The sequence below is a fragment of the Macrobrachium nipponense genome, chromosome 36, assembly GCF_015104395.2.
Source record: "Macrobrachium nipponense isolate FS-2020 chromosome 36, ASM1510439v2, whole genome shotgun sequence".
NCBI lineage: Eukaryota > Metazoa > Arthropoda > Malacostraca > Decapoda > Palaemonidae > Macrobrachium > Macrobrachium nipponense.
In genome coordinates this window covers 16,661,946-16,678,114 of record NC_087220.1, presented here as the reverse complement: position 1 = coordinate 16,678,114, position 16,169 = coordinate 16,661,946, and positions in this window count along the sequence as shown.

Sequence of the window (16,169 nt, the reverse complement as noted above, 5' to 3'; positions counted from 1 at the left end):
TGAAATGTAGAGGAGAGGCAATATCTGCAATGAAAAATTGTCAGATTCAAAAATAGATATCAAGAATAAATCTCTCTCTCTCTCTCTCTCTCTCTCTCTCTCTCTCTATATATATATATATATATATATATATATATATATATATATATATATATATATATATATATATACACACACACACACACACACACACACACACACACATATATATATATATATATATATATATATATATATGTGTGTGTGTGTGTGTGTGTGTGTGTGTTTGTTTGTGTGTGTGTGTGTATATTCACAGTAATACCCTGAACTTACGCGAGGCTAGGTTCTAGACCGCATCTCGTAAGGAGTTTGACGTAACTTTGCCATGGTCTCTAAATATGACCATAATCTTGCTCCTTAAGTATAAGCCATGAGCTTTTAAATGAAATTAAAGTTACTGTAATTTTCATTAAAGTTAGCTTAATGCATTACACTCAAATAAAGAAATAAATGGTTGGTAAAAAAACACAGGAGTGTGATAATCACATACGTAGTACTATTTCTCTCTTGTTTCCCCTTCCGACAATCTATTTTTAGAAGTTCTTTCTCAACCTCTTATGAGAAATTCTTATGCTGTCTTTGTCTCTTTGTTTTGAAATTCCTTTTCATGAACAAACAGTGCTTTTTATTTGGGATAATACAACTCTTATTATGTGTCCTGTGTTTTAGAACGGAACCTTTACAGTTCTAGACAGTAAAGGTAAAATAAGATCAATTAAAAAATTATCTACCACTAACCATGAGAGAGAGAGAGAGAGAGAGAGAGAGAGAGAGAGAGAGAGAGAGAACTACGTAAAAATCAGTGAACAGCTAATGGCAAGAAATCAGCCTACCTATCACCTTAATTTGACATATTTGACAGCTCTATCTTTGAGCTTCTTGGAATTAAAAACAAAAGATAAGGTTAAAGGATATTTTCATATGTATTTTGTAATTACAGTTACATTATTATTATAATATTTCGAAATATGAATAACTTACATTTACCATAAAAATTCTCATCTCAGTAAAAGAGAGAGAGAGAGAGAGAGAGAGAGAGAGAGATGAGAGAGAGAGAGAGAGAGAATGATAATTTTTACCATTTAATGTTATTTAATTTACGTATAAAAGCATGAAAACCTCTAAATTGAAAAAATAAATAAATAAACAAACACTTATACAGGGGTTCTCAAGGATTCAAACATTTGGGTTTTGCATTCACGTGTCTGTGAAAAACTTCCACATGATAGTTAGTTAGGTTCCAAAGAAACGTTTGCGCTATTGTGAATTCTCGTAATTCGAATCACGTAAGATTGAGGTATAAACAAGCACACACCCACACACACACACACATGTTATAATAAAATCTACCACAAAATCATAGGAGAAGTGGCGAGAGGTGGTTACTTAATGTGAGACAAAAAGAAAGTTGCTGAGGCAGAGCAAAGGCAAAGGCAAATTTTATTCTATCGACCCCTTCCGGTGTATGAGAATTAAAAAATCACACAAATATATATATTTTATACAAAAACTACAAAAAGAAGAGACCAATAGATTACAACTATATGTTTATGTACATATATATTTAGCAAGTACATATTTAAAGCATAAAAGGTATTCTGACAAAGGAAAGTACAATACATCGAAAATAATTCCAGAATAATGAAAATCCTAGAAAGTATTAAATCTAATATAAAGACATTATAATGTTAATAAACTTTGCAAGTCTTTTCAATTCTCTAGCACTATTGTATTGAGGAGCAGATTGAATTTAAAAGTGGTAGGTCTTCTACAATTATTGGGCTTTAGATATCTCTCTTATTTCTCTAATCACAGGACACACTAAAACATAATGAGGACAATTGAGTATTAACAAAAGAAGCAAAGTGGGCATTAGATCTTGGACATGGAAGAGTAACAGACACATGTAAAATTGAGCCTGAAAGGAAGGTAGGGTTGTATGCTCCTCCGCTAGGGCCCTTCAGGCAGACCACACAGCCAAACGTCAAATGAGACCGACCATTAGGGCCGACCTCTGACACGTAGGCGCCAGATACACAGACCAAGGACAAGCTGTAGAAACAACGTTTATTATGTATTCTTATCAGACAGAGTCGCATATGCACGAGATACAAACTGTGTACAAATTAAAGACATTTCAGCCTTAAAGCCATATGTATCATATTGTCGTCCTTAGCATAGACATGGATATAGTTAGTCTTTTTCATGAGTGAGACTAAGGTTGACATGGAATTGGTATTTCTATTGACAGAATCGATGTCTGGTGTTTTAGCAGTTCTGTCCCGTGTAGGATCTTTTGATCACTTGAATATGCTCTCGGGAGGCAGTCGGTAATTTACCTCTCGAGTTATCTCTTTTTTTTTTTTTTTTTTTTTTTTTTTTTTTTTTTTTTTTTTTTTGTTTTTTTTTTTTTTTTTTTTTTTTTTTTTTTTTTTTTTTTTTTTTTGGACATATTCCACTTTAGCGATGGTGATTGGAGTAGTAATGAACAAAAGAGGCTATGTTAGTCGATTTGCGAAAGACTGAAAAGGTGAAATTTCTATCATTTCTATGAACAGTTACATCAAGAACTTTTCAATTACAATTTCTTTCTTCCTCTACAGTAAGTCTTATAGAAGGGGATAAATTATTAAGATTATTAAGGAATTCTTGGAGATTATCGTGAATTTGGCCAAATACAGAAAATATCATCCACATACATAACCGTACAAGTTTTTGGGGCAAAATTCTTGGTAAGAGTTTGTTTTAAAAAATCCCATGTAAATACTGCTAAGGACAGAGATAGATAAAAACAATAGATAAAAAACTTGATTATTTGCTGAAAAAAAAATAGAGAGCTTTTCAGTTTTATATTCTCTCTAACCGTTATATCAATAAGATGCAAAGTTAAAAAAAAAATATGGAATAAGGAATAATATACTTCACTTTGAATATGAGTTTTATGTATTTTTAACCACAAAATAGTTAAAAGGAAATAACTAAGAGATGGGGGAAGTTGTCCCTTCACTTGCGGGTCTTGTCGTTTCTCTTTCAGACTTTTTTATTCCTTCCTTCAATTCCTGACAGAGCGAAGTTTAGTCAGCTTGTCTCACAATTCTTCACAGGAAAAAGTGTTGTAATCCTGACAGCATGGATGCGCGTAAAAAAATTAGATAACAGAAAAAACAAATAGTAGAGACATGTTTTTTTGAACCATACGATACTTTTAGTTGCGTCAGTCGTTGGAAAAAAAATCTTTGACACTAGAATGTCGTTTAAATTCTCTAAAGTTTTAATTTGTTATTTTTCTGAAACTTTTCTTTTAAAAGTGAGGAAATATCATCCATAAACTTGAATGTTCCGTAAACTATTTCCAAACATCTTTCATATCATATTATATTATTATTATTATTATTATTAGTATTATTATTATTATTATTATTATTATATTATTATTACTTATTATTATTATTGTTATTATTATCTTTTCTGACGCTATCTATGAGTTGATGAAGCATTATTAGATTTATAGTTCGTCAAAAGCCTTACAATTCTTCTCCTCAGCATAAATAGAAATGAAACATGAAAAAAAAGTTATTAACGAAAAAATGCATTTTACTTCCATCTGGGGATCAACCACATTATAGAAAAAAGTAAACCACCAGTCATATATATAAAAGTATCTTTTACGACCTACATATAAATATCCCCTTTGATTTTCCCGTCTTTAATTAAAAGTCAGAGGGAACCAATGATCTTTTTTTAAACCAGATCAATGCCTAATGGTTAAAAGAAAATCCCCCACGTATATGTTTTTATTATCACGATTGATACTTATTCCATTTTTAAGCCTAATGAAGAATTCTATATTTAAGGAAAATAAGGAACAGCAAATGGTGATAATAATCTGAGTCAACTTCTTAGAAGAAATGAGTAGGTATTTTTTATTCCAGTATTTTTGGAGAACCGCAAAAATTTTGCGTTTGATAAATTATTTTATTTTGGATTACGCTTTCAGATTTTGTCCAAATATAGATATTTATAGATAACACAAACGCATTTCAACAAGTAAGCTTATAAAATATATATATTGGTTGTCGGGGATACGATAAATGCCTTCTTATGATGTTTAAAGTTCAGTAGGTATATAATGCAAGCTGTTTATTTCTTCCTGAATGAGAAATAGTTCTGCAATGTTTTAACTCGAAAACTTAACTGTTAATAAAAAATCAATCAATCAATCAATTAATCAATCGAGAAGAGCAACACATAGCAAGAGAAGTGATGGACGTGGAGGTGGATGGAACACGAAGGAGAGGAACGACCTAAGACCGGGTGGAGAGATTGCATTAGAGATGATATGAGGGTTAAAAGCTGGAAGAAGAAGAATCAATCAATCAAGCAACCGTTTTATGCTAATAAACGAGAAAATACCAGATTTCACTATGCCCGCCTTTCTTATAGACGACGCTTTTTCTAAACCGAATGTGCAGGTGCGGACAACAAAGAAATCAGTTATGCTTATTTAGAATTAAAAATGATTTCCATGGCAAAATATGAACTACCCAAATATTTTAATAGTTTCGAATATTTCAGTTGGTTAGCATTAACCTTAAAAACTTTTGTGAATCCAGTTAACCTTTCTTCTATGCCCCGAAGACACTTTCTCTCTCTAGGACTGCATCCTGCCATTTTCTAAATTTCTAAATTTGATAATTTATTCGTGCTTGGTCTCCTATAAGAAACTAGTAGTGAGTAGATCACTGTCCTGATCCTTAAGGAAATTGTAATGCCATAATTAGCAAGCGGTGATTAAGTAAGATAGAATTGATAAAAATTTGGCTTATAAGTTGCAGAAAAATAAAACTCATTGGTTTACGCTGCAAAACGGAGGCATTTCTTGGGAGTCTGATTTTACAAAACTTGGCAATTTAATAGAAAATACTAATATCCATCTTTTATGCTCATTATGTATCCGAAGCATACATCCTCTACAGAACTGATAGTCTCACATAAGTGCTTTAACGCCGTGTAAACAACAATAATGACAATATAATCATTAATGATATTAGGAACAGCAGTTACATACAAAATGTAATCATGTTAAATAAATGCAAAAGTCAAAATGATTTTTGCATTCAGATTTATTTCAATTATTGTTTTGCATAGTATTAAAAAAAAATTGTTAGATTACTGTTGTTCCTGCCTTACTCATCAGGCGAAATTAAATTTAAAGGAGACTTAGGACCGTTTGTAAGAACTACACTATTAAGTAGCAATAATTCACCATAAACAAAAAAATAATAAACTTCTGAAAATCATTATAAAAAATATATAGAAAGCGAATAGCATCGATTCACTAAATGAATAAACACAAAATAGAAGAGGATAAAGGGATTCACTAAATTAATATAATTTTTTATTAAATAGCCTGTATACGTAACAATCCATACAGTCCTAAACCATCACTCAATCTGTTATCTGTATTTTCACAGTAGTTTTTCCATTGACTGACGTATCTCTGAAAAGAAAATAAAAGAAAAAAATTTAAATCTTCGTAACTCTCAGTTTATCTCTAACTGCGTTATAAACAAATTCACTACATCTGCTATGTAATGAAACTCTGATTAGCTTGTAAATGTTTGCATTAACAAAATTCTGAAAAACATGAGATATAGGAGTAAATAACCCGGTCTTATTTCATAGCACGAGATCTCCATTAATCCTGGAGGCAATGATTTTTAAATAACATCCTCCGATGGAATCATATCCATTTCGTATCATAATTGTTTGCACTACTATGAACGAAAATCACAATGTCTTCTGAGCCGATCTATAAACATATCATACTATTCTGCTCTCTTTCCTGTGATTTCCCCTATTTTGCCATCATTTGAAACTGTCATACAGGTTTGGATCGGCCCTGTGTACGATTCTTCTTTGTTCGGTTACGAATCGCAAAATACGTTCCAGCAAAATGCCAAGGTGTTCCAAAGATGTGTATAGAATGCGGTCAGTTTACAAGCAGCTGTTAATGTGAGATTCGGTTTGAAGCGTCTCGCTGCAATAGTGTTGCTTTCAGAGTTCATGAAGGGAAAAGTCAGTGATAAGAAGCAAAAAATACGAGTACGCTAGTGCTAAATAAATAGGAACCCAGAGGATGAATTTGGACTCTATATCTTGCAGCACTCCATTGTTTTACTTTCCTTCATGGCTTCTACCTTTATTTATATATTTATCATGTTCCAAATTTTCGTGTTTCAGTTTTTGTTTACATACATACATACATATATATATATATATATATATATATATATATATATATATATATATATATTATATATATATATATATATATATTATATATATATATATATATATATACATAAGGGCCGGAGCTGGAGATTAAAGAAGATATAACCGAAGGAAGTAGTAGGGAAGGCATCCTCATCTTTCAACAGTTTATTAATGCCGACGTTTCGCGACGAATTCCAGGTCGCATTTTCAAGGCTAAAAAAATATATAGTTTACGAACATTAATAATATCTAATTAATTTATATTAAAAATGTCATGGCAACAGCTCTCATACAGTAAGTAAAAAAGTTAAAAGTTAAAAGTTAAAAGTTAAAAGTTAAAAGTTAAAAGTTAAAAGTTAAAAGTTAAATGTTAAAAGTTAAAATTGAACAGCACCTCCAAAGTCAGGACAATATTAAAAGTACAGGACTTCACTAAAATTTCAGAAACACCTACCTATACAAAAGAAAGAGTAAAACTGACACAATATAGGTAAAAATACAGTAAGGCAGACCAGCTGCCCAAACTAGGCTATGAACAATTTTACAGAGGACGTTTGGGTATTTAACGACACTACAGTCTTTTTAATAATGATAGATTCTAAAATTGTCTGGTTGTTGTTGTTCCGCAGTTGGCCCAAGATAGAAAAATCCTTGCTGTCAATATGTGTTTTACATGTTTTTGAGTGATTCCGTATATTGGATTGTTCTGGATTTGATAACCTACTACCTGTTCTATGGCTTATGCCCCTGTGGGAATCATTCGAACCTTCAACAGCCTCCTCGTGCATCCCTACGTATGTCCCGTGATCACATCTCGGGCAAGTATATTTATACACGACGCTGGACGAAAGCAGAGGACTGAGTCGGTCTTTGACTCTAACAGCGATCCAATGGTTAAGGGATTTTGGGGTATAATTTTCAAGTCCACAGCCGGAAACATCTTTTGAATAGTGGATGTCATGTTCTCCTAAAGGTATCATCATGCAAGAAAGGGAAACTTGCAAACATCTTTAGTCTCGATACAGTAGATACCGGTGTTGAATGCACCATTTTCTCTGTCAGCAGTTTGTTTAGAGATCTGAAAAAAAGTCGTGAAGGAAAACAATTATTATTAAAATATTTCACCAGAAAGGATATTTCGTCGTGAAAAGCTTATCCAGTTTGATGAGAGAGTATAAGCTCTATGGAGGAGGGTTAAAATAGAGTTCCGTTTAAAATTAAAGAAACACGAACTATAAAAATCATTCCCAAACCAGTAAATGTGTTTTTTCTATACACACCTGTGTAAAAGCCTGAGTCATCTCTGGAACAATAAGATCAAGGAAGGGAAGCCTGTTATTTACCTCTTTCTCCATAGTAAACCTATGTTTGGATGTTGTCGGTTGACGAACTCCAGAAAAGGACTCTGCAAGGCATTCATAACGAAACAAGGCGAACGTGTCGTCAACGAATCTCCGATAAAAAATAGGAAGGAACCTAATGGGACATTCATCAATTATACACTCCTCCAGGGAGCACATAAAAGATGTTAGCAAAAATTGGACCAATGTGATCCCATGGCCATCCTTCAGTCTGCTTATATAAAATGCCATTGAAAACAAAGGGCGTGTCCAGCACGGCCAGTTCTAAAAGTTGTTTAAAAAACGCTCTACTCTAAAATTATTAAAGATTGCATCTTGATCAGGAAAAGTTTTGTCTTAATATTATTTCAATAGTTTCTCCTACCGGGACGTTAGTAACAAGGATTCAACGTCTAAGCTTACCATATAAATCAAATGAGTCCTGTCTGAGAATGTCCTCTTTGAACTTGGTGGAATTGGTTATCAAAAGATGGTTTTTTGTTAAGGGAACTCTAACAACGGGAACAAGAAATTTGCTAATTTATGTGAGGCGTATTCTGCGAGGAGAGGGATTGGGCGTTAAGGGAACTCCCTCTTTGTGGATCTTGGGGAGACCATATAAAACCTACCAAATGATGATCCAGTGGAAAACAAGTCTTGGTAAGTGTTATCATTAATTACGTTATTTTGTTTTGAGTGTTCGTAAAAATCTATTAATTTTATCCTCTGCTTTGAAAATGTTGTAATAGTCAGGTACGCCTATCCTTTCAAATTGTCTGATCATTTAAAATATCTCCCATCTTATTTAAGTATTCATTTTTTGTCCAGAATGACAAGACCCTTACCTTTATCTGGTTTTATTATTATGTATGTCCTCCTCTTCGCCAGGCCTTTTATAATATTGAAGTCGTCCTTGCTGAAAAACGGCATCCATCTCGATTTTAAATTTGTTAAATACGCGATGGGCTATAGAATGATGAAGATCTGGGACTGTAGAATACTCAAATCGGTGTCGAAGGGCAAATCCTTAATACGGTGAAAGAGCGATTCAATTGGTAAAAAGAACTGTTGGTAGTTAGGTTTGAAATAGCAAACAAAAATCCAACCCCAAGGACAGCAAGAATTCTTCCTTTTTGATAAAATCCTTTTTGAGAAGTTAAAAACAGTGCACAAACTTTTGCAAAACTTAGGAACAACAACACCTAATCTTGCCAATTTCCTATTGTGTCTCGATAACCTCCTTGTTAAAATTAAATATAGTTTTGTTAAAAAGCCGGGATAAAAATAATTTTATCTAACAGTGACAGGGAATCATGAACAGCTGTTTTTATGAAATTGACTAGGGTTTTTAAACGTTCTACGCTCTTGTGTTTAACATGTAATTTATAGTTCAAGGAGGACGTCTAGTTGCATCAGCATAAAACTCTGCAATGATATAACGAAGCCTTATACACTTTAAACCTAACAAAGTTTGGAATGACATTGTTTAACTGACAATACTGTAAAAATTCCAAGTTTAGTTTTGGTCTCATACTATTTTTCGTGAGTTTCTCCAATTTCCTGCATTCACTCAGCAACTGTAAACCGTACCGTCTTCTGATAAGTTCTTGAAAATGGTTAAGTTCCTCTTGATCTTAGATGAAGAAGGAAGAGAATTGCGTATTAAGGATTTGCCCTTCGACACCGATTTGAGTATTCTACAGTCCCAGATCTCATCACTAGCCCATCGCGTATTTAACAATTTAAATCGAGATGGATGCCGTTTTTTCAGCAAGGACGAGCACGAGGAGGCTGTTGAAGGTTCGAATTGATTCCCACAGGGGCATAAGCCATAGAACAGGTAGTAGGTTATCAAATCCAGAACAATCCAATATACGGAATCACTCAAAAATATGTAAAACATATATTGACAGCAAGGATTTTTCTATCTTGGGCCAACTGCGGAAACAACAACAACCTGACAATTTTAGAATCTATCATTATTAAAAAGACTGTACCGTCGTTAAATACCCAACGCGTCCTCTGTAAAATTTTTTCATAGCCTAGTTTGGGCAGTGGTTTGCTCTAAGTATTTTTACCTATATTGTGTCAGTTTTACTCTTTCTTTTGTATAGGTAGGTGTTTTCTGAAATTTTAGTGAAGTCCTGTACTTTTAATATGTTTGGACTTTGGAGGTGCTGTTCAATTTTAAACTTTTAACTTTTAACTTTTAACTTTTAACTTTTTAACTTTTAACTTTTAAACTTTTAACTTTAACTTTTAAACTTTTAACTTTTAACTTTTAACTTTACTTTTACTTTTTACTTTTTACTGTATTGAGAGCTGTGCCATGACATTTTTATAATAAATTAAATTAGAATCAATTATTAATGTTCGTAAACTTATATATATTTTTAGCCTTGAAAAATGCGACCTGGAATTCGTCGCGAAACGACGGCATTAATAAACTGTTGAAAGATGAGGATGCCTTTCCCTACTACTTCCTTCGGATATATATATATATATATATATATATTATATATATATATATATATATATATATATATATATATATATATATATATACATATATATTTGGAACGTGATAAATATAAATAAAGGTAGTAAAAGAACATGAAGGAAAGTAAAACAATGGACGCTGCCAGGTCTTTTGATTCAACATCGTCATTTCGGATACAGTGCATAATCATTTTTGTCAAGATAAAATACTTCTTTTTATATGATTTTATCCGTACGAAACAAGTCTAGAAATAATATCCATTTCATTCAAAAAATTAATTTGTTGATGGTAGCATATTGTTCGAGTATTAGCAATGTCCATAAAGTTTTGTTTCTGATATATTACGAATGGAAACAAATAAAATTACTACTGACAGATGCTGAAAGTATCTGTCAGATGATAAGAATATTTCCTGTCATGTATGATTTGTTTTTCTTCCTGAATATAAACTGGTATATCTACAAATAAATGCTTTCCCCTACGCAAAACATTCTCAATTTTCGTCATTTCATAGATTTCAATCCAGAATCCAAATATATTTGATTTCATATAGAAACAGAAGTGTTTTTCACTTTGAAACCAATACTTTTTTCCTCCATGCCTTGTTGAGATAGTTTCGTTTCTAATCCCAGATTTCAAAAGACATAAAAGGCGAAGTAATGGAAAAGGGAAAGGGTTATATATATGCTAATTCATCAGAGTTCGAGGAGGAAGCATAATAAAGGAAAATAGAATTATTAAACACTACAAAGTTAAACAGAGTTGGTTAGGAATTAACCTTTTATTTCGGGATTCTGTTATATATCTGTAAATTCACCAATGGGGTCGTTTTTCAAAGAATCAAAGAGTTTCGTCAGGGATTTTCTTTGCTTAATATAGTATTTGAAGAGCATTTGTCAGGTATATATATATATATATTATATATAATATATATATATATATATATATATATATATATATCATATATATGTATATATATATATATATATATATATATATATATAATATATATTATATATGTGAGGCAGTCTATATATATATATATATATATATATATATATATATATATATATATATATATATATATATATAGTATATATAAATATATATATATATATATATATATTATATATATATATATGTGTGTGTCTGTGTGTCTATTGTATATTTTGTATAAATATTTCTACGGTAGAGTGAACTGGATATTGGGCAATACTTATAGTTTAATGTTTGTATATAAATCACAGTGATAAGATAAAAAAGTATTCATAAAAGAGCTACGTACCAAATATAGTAGGGGAGGGTTGATATCGACGCTAATTATTCATCACGTTGCGTTAATGTCACTGCATACTCCTGAGTGGATATATTTGCTACATGTCTTCGAATTGTGATGCTAGAAGAAAGTGCCAGTGCCTATCTCTTAGGGTATGGTTAGCGTTGTGCATAGTATAATAGCAGTCGCTTTCTAGACTGATTGAGAAAAGACTCCTACTTCTATTTTTCACTCATTATAATTTATCTGGTTGCGGAGGATCCCCCGACCCCCATGTTTGTCTCTTGTAATTTCATTACTTTTTTGTCTTTGATTTAAATTTTTCCCCTGTTTTGCATAAAAAAATGGTAACAAAGTAATGGGGGCTATTTAGGGTATTAGATCCAGTTTTCTTAGAGCTATGTGTCTCCTCCGTGATTAAGGTCAGCTTAGTATGTTTTGCAGAATAATTATACAATATATATATATATATATATATATATATATATATATATATATATATATATATATATATATACATATATTGAAATCCACATAAGAAGGCAAGTGAAAACCATGACTTAGAATAAGTACTTTCATAATTTAAGTGTCCTACATTCCCCAGCTCACAATGAGTACAAAAATAGATTACAGAGCTTTATACACAAAATTGAGTAGTAGTGGGTGGGGTTACAGTTTTTTGACAGGGGGAGCACGTTCTCCAAACAGAAAAGACAGGGAAAGACGATCAAGGGATTATCCAGGGTGGAGGTTAAAATTCCTGGGGCGCGGGGCATCAATGAACATAGTTTCAGAGGATGTTTTTTCTGATAGTCATTGCCCTTATAGAATATAGATGGGTTATCCCAGTTAATTGCGTGGCCTATCTGAAAGCCAATGATCTGACATGCCATTGTCTGTTAGGTCTCTTGAAAGAGCATATTTGTATTTGAAACATCTCTTATTTTAGCCCGTTTGAAGTTTGACCAATATAAATATTACAATCTCTACAAGGGATACTCTATACAATATAGTTTTAATTAAAAAAGGGACTATTCTTAATTTGCATATTTCTTAAATTATTGTTTATATCTAAATATTAAATTAATAGCCAATAGTTTTTTAGATTCAGTATTGCAGAAATTAAAATTGGGGTTGAAAGGTAAACAGAGAAATTCTTGCTATATTAACTCTGGTTGGATTGTAATATATCTTCTTTGCATTATTCTTACACAATTCCAAAAAAATATGAAGGGTAACAATGGTTCTCCTATTTTATCAGTAATTTATAACTCATCGTCCAAGAATGCAAGACTACAAATTCTAAAGCGCAAAATATTCAAGAAGTTAGAGAAAAATTATGACAATTACAGTTGATTATGTATCTGGTAAATAAGTGACCAGTAAATACTAAAATATATATATATATATATATATATATATATATATATATATATATATATATATATATATATATATATATATATATGTATATATATATATATATATATATATATATATATATATATATATATATATATATATATATATATATATATTATATATATATATATATATATGTATATATATATATATATATATATATATATATATATATAGTATTTATTAGTCACTTATTTACCAGATACATATGCAACTGTAATTGTCATAATTTTCTCTTAACTTCTTGAATTTTTTGCTCTTTTTTTTATATGCTTGTCACTACAAAGCCAAAGAAATGTTCGAAGGAGTTGTGATTTCCGGTACCGGGAAACGAACCCAGGTCCCATAATCACAAAGAGGTCACGTTGCCGACCTGACAACAAAACGGTGACCTCTGTGATTATGGGACCAGAGTACGTTTCCCGGTACCGGACATCACAATTTCTTCAAAAATTTATTTGGACCTGGATCTTCAGGCATTGTAGTGACAAGCCTATCCAAAAAAGAGCAAAGAATTCAAGAGGTTAAGAGCTCTCTCTCTCTCTCTCTCTCTCTCTCTCTCTCTCTCTCTCTCTCTCTCTCTCTCTCTCTTTCATTCTGAGTGAGACGGCCTAATATGAGTAAATTCGTTGTAGATATCAATATCCAATTTCCTCTTATTTTTTAAAGTAAATTAACGCAGATACCAAAGACTTTAATTTTTAGTACTTATCCGAACGTAGACCTTACTATTTGCCCTTCACTTCATGATATTGCTCATGAATTGCTTGCAAAGAGAATTATAGTTGCTCTTGAAGAAACTCGCTATTTTCCTTTTTCGCTTTTCAAAGTAGGCTTTTGTTGGTAAAGTTGTTTCTGTAGTCAATAAGATAATTTGATTTCCTTCAAAGAACTTAGACGTGAGGATATCTAGGCGCAATTAAATATGGTTCTTCACATCCACTATAATAAGAGAGAGAGAGAGAGAGAGAGAGAGAGAGAGAGAGAGAGAGAGAGAGAGAGTTTTTTATGCTTCGGAAACTATCAGGACAGAGGGACGCGGCAGAATTTACTTGCAGAAAGGAAATCAAAGTAATCTCTGGCTAGGCCTCACAAATTACACGACTGAGGGGAGATGAGAGTTTTCGGGAGGCACGAAACGAAATAAGTGAACGGGTTTTTTTTAATTATTAGCCGTAGAAATAGGGAAGGAACGAAACAAAGAGGAGCGTGGGCTTTTGTAATCAGGTTTACTTGGAGAATGGATGGATTTTTATTTTTTATGAAAGAATTGTGGCAGAGCGGTAATATTTTTTTTTCGTCATTGTAGTTGTTTATCCAGTGGGAAATGTTATAAGGAGAAATAAAATTTATGTAAATTTTATGATTCCACAGTAGTCTGAAGCAACTTGCTTTTAGCATGCGTCAATCTTACAATGGAAATCCATTATTCAGGAAAGCTAGCTGTACCACGTCACTCCTTTCTGTATGTATATGTATTCGAATAAATAAATAAATAAATATGTATATATAATATATATTATATATATATATATATATATATATATATCTATATATATATATATATATATATATAAGATAGAATTTGAATAAGAGGAAAACAGAAAGAACAAGACTAAACTGTTTTATAAAAGGGACACAGTAAATAAGATTGTTTATTGATAGTATTTGGAAAGCTATGAGCATATTTTTGACTTATCCTCTTTTCTATTGTTTACACAAAACTGTCCTAGTAGTTGAAAAAATCCCTAATTTCACTTTAATGTGAGATGGTGTGAATTCTATCAAGTGAGGGGGCTGTTACCTGTTACTGGCTTCTGTCGAATGATCGAAGACTGTAATACAATGAGATGCAATGGCAAAGGGGACGCTATTCCCTTTAGGTGCCATTGACCCTCTTCGGGATTTGGCATACGGGCCTGTAGCTGAGTATGACAAGCAGATGACAACTGATAAATCAATCAAGTTTTGAATGTCATGTCAAACTTGATTGATTTATCAGTTGTCATCTGCTTGTCATACTCAGCTACAGGCCGTATGCCAAATCCCGAAGAGGGTCAATGGCACCTAAAGGGAATAGCGTCCCCTTTGCCATTGCATCTCATTGTATTACAGTCCTCGATCAATTCGACAGAAGCCAGTAACAGGTAGCAGCCCCTCACTTGCTAGAATTCACACCATCTCACATGAGGTCTTTCTGACCTGACTCGTAATCCTTTGTATAAGGCCCCTCCCTCGCCGTTGTCATTGGAGCCTTCAACATCCGCAACTCTGCCTCTTCACACCTGCATTCACGCCTACTGACCCTAGCTAGCACTATTGTCATCCTTTTTCCACACCTCCTCTACCAGCGTCTAGTGACCTCTTTCAGGTACTCACAAAGGATCAATCCAGTTAGATGAGTTCAGCCCACTTTGGGAAGACATATCCACTTTGGACAAGATACTTCCAGATTCCCCGAAAAACTAGGTAAAGATATGGTCTGACCTAGCCTACTAAATTGCACTTTGCCCCAGCCTGTACAGGCAATATCAGTCTTACGGTTGCATCCCATTCTGAAATGGTGTTGCAAGCGACGTCTTGGCCTACCGCTATCTTGTGTATTGACGCTGTACTCGGTTATCTTAAAATTTAACTACGCTCTTCCCCAACTGGACTGTCCTAACGTCCGTCCCAACTACCCTACCGAAGTCACTGTTACTGAAGTTCCTGAGGTTGCTGTATGATGAGGAGTGCCTTCCCCTTTGAATCCTTGGTGAAGCCCTGCAATTGACTGAAGATATCACTCTGATGCCCCGGCTCGAGATGTGCGTGTCCCATCCACAGACTAAGGTAATTGAAATTGGAAATTGTTCTATCACCCCTTCGCCTACTATTCCTTTTGCTCATTCCCTGTTTTCTCATATTCCCATCCTTATCCCTGTCTCCATCAGAGACCTACGTGAGTTATAGCATATGTGATATTCGAGTGAATTATGTGTTGAAGTGGTATTAATGCGAGCCACTCTGCTAATATTGATTTCATTGCATTAACGTAATATTGATGCTTTGATTAATTGATTATGTAGTTTAATTCTTACTTTGACTTTTACCATCTGTACATAAGTTGACCTCTTTAGTATTCGTATAGACTGCCCCCATTGTGTGCCTCCTCCTGTAGTCCAACAGGTCCATTCAATGTGTTCTTCCAGTGCCAAATCTTGGGATATTATTCCTGAGATTTCAGTTGAACCTTAGTGATTGCTTACAGTGCTCCACCATTTTATGTTATTCAATGTTGCTAGTTTAAGTTCTTGATCCATATTCATGCACCTTT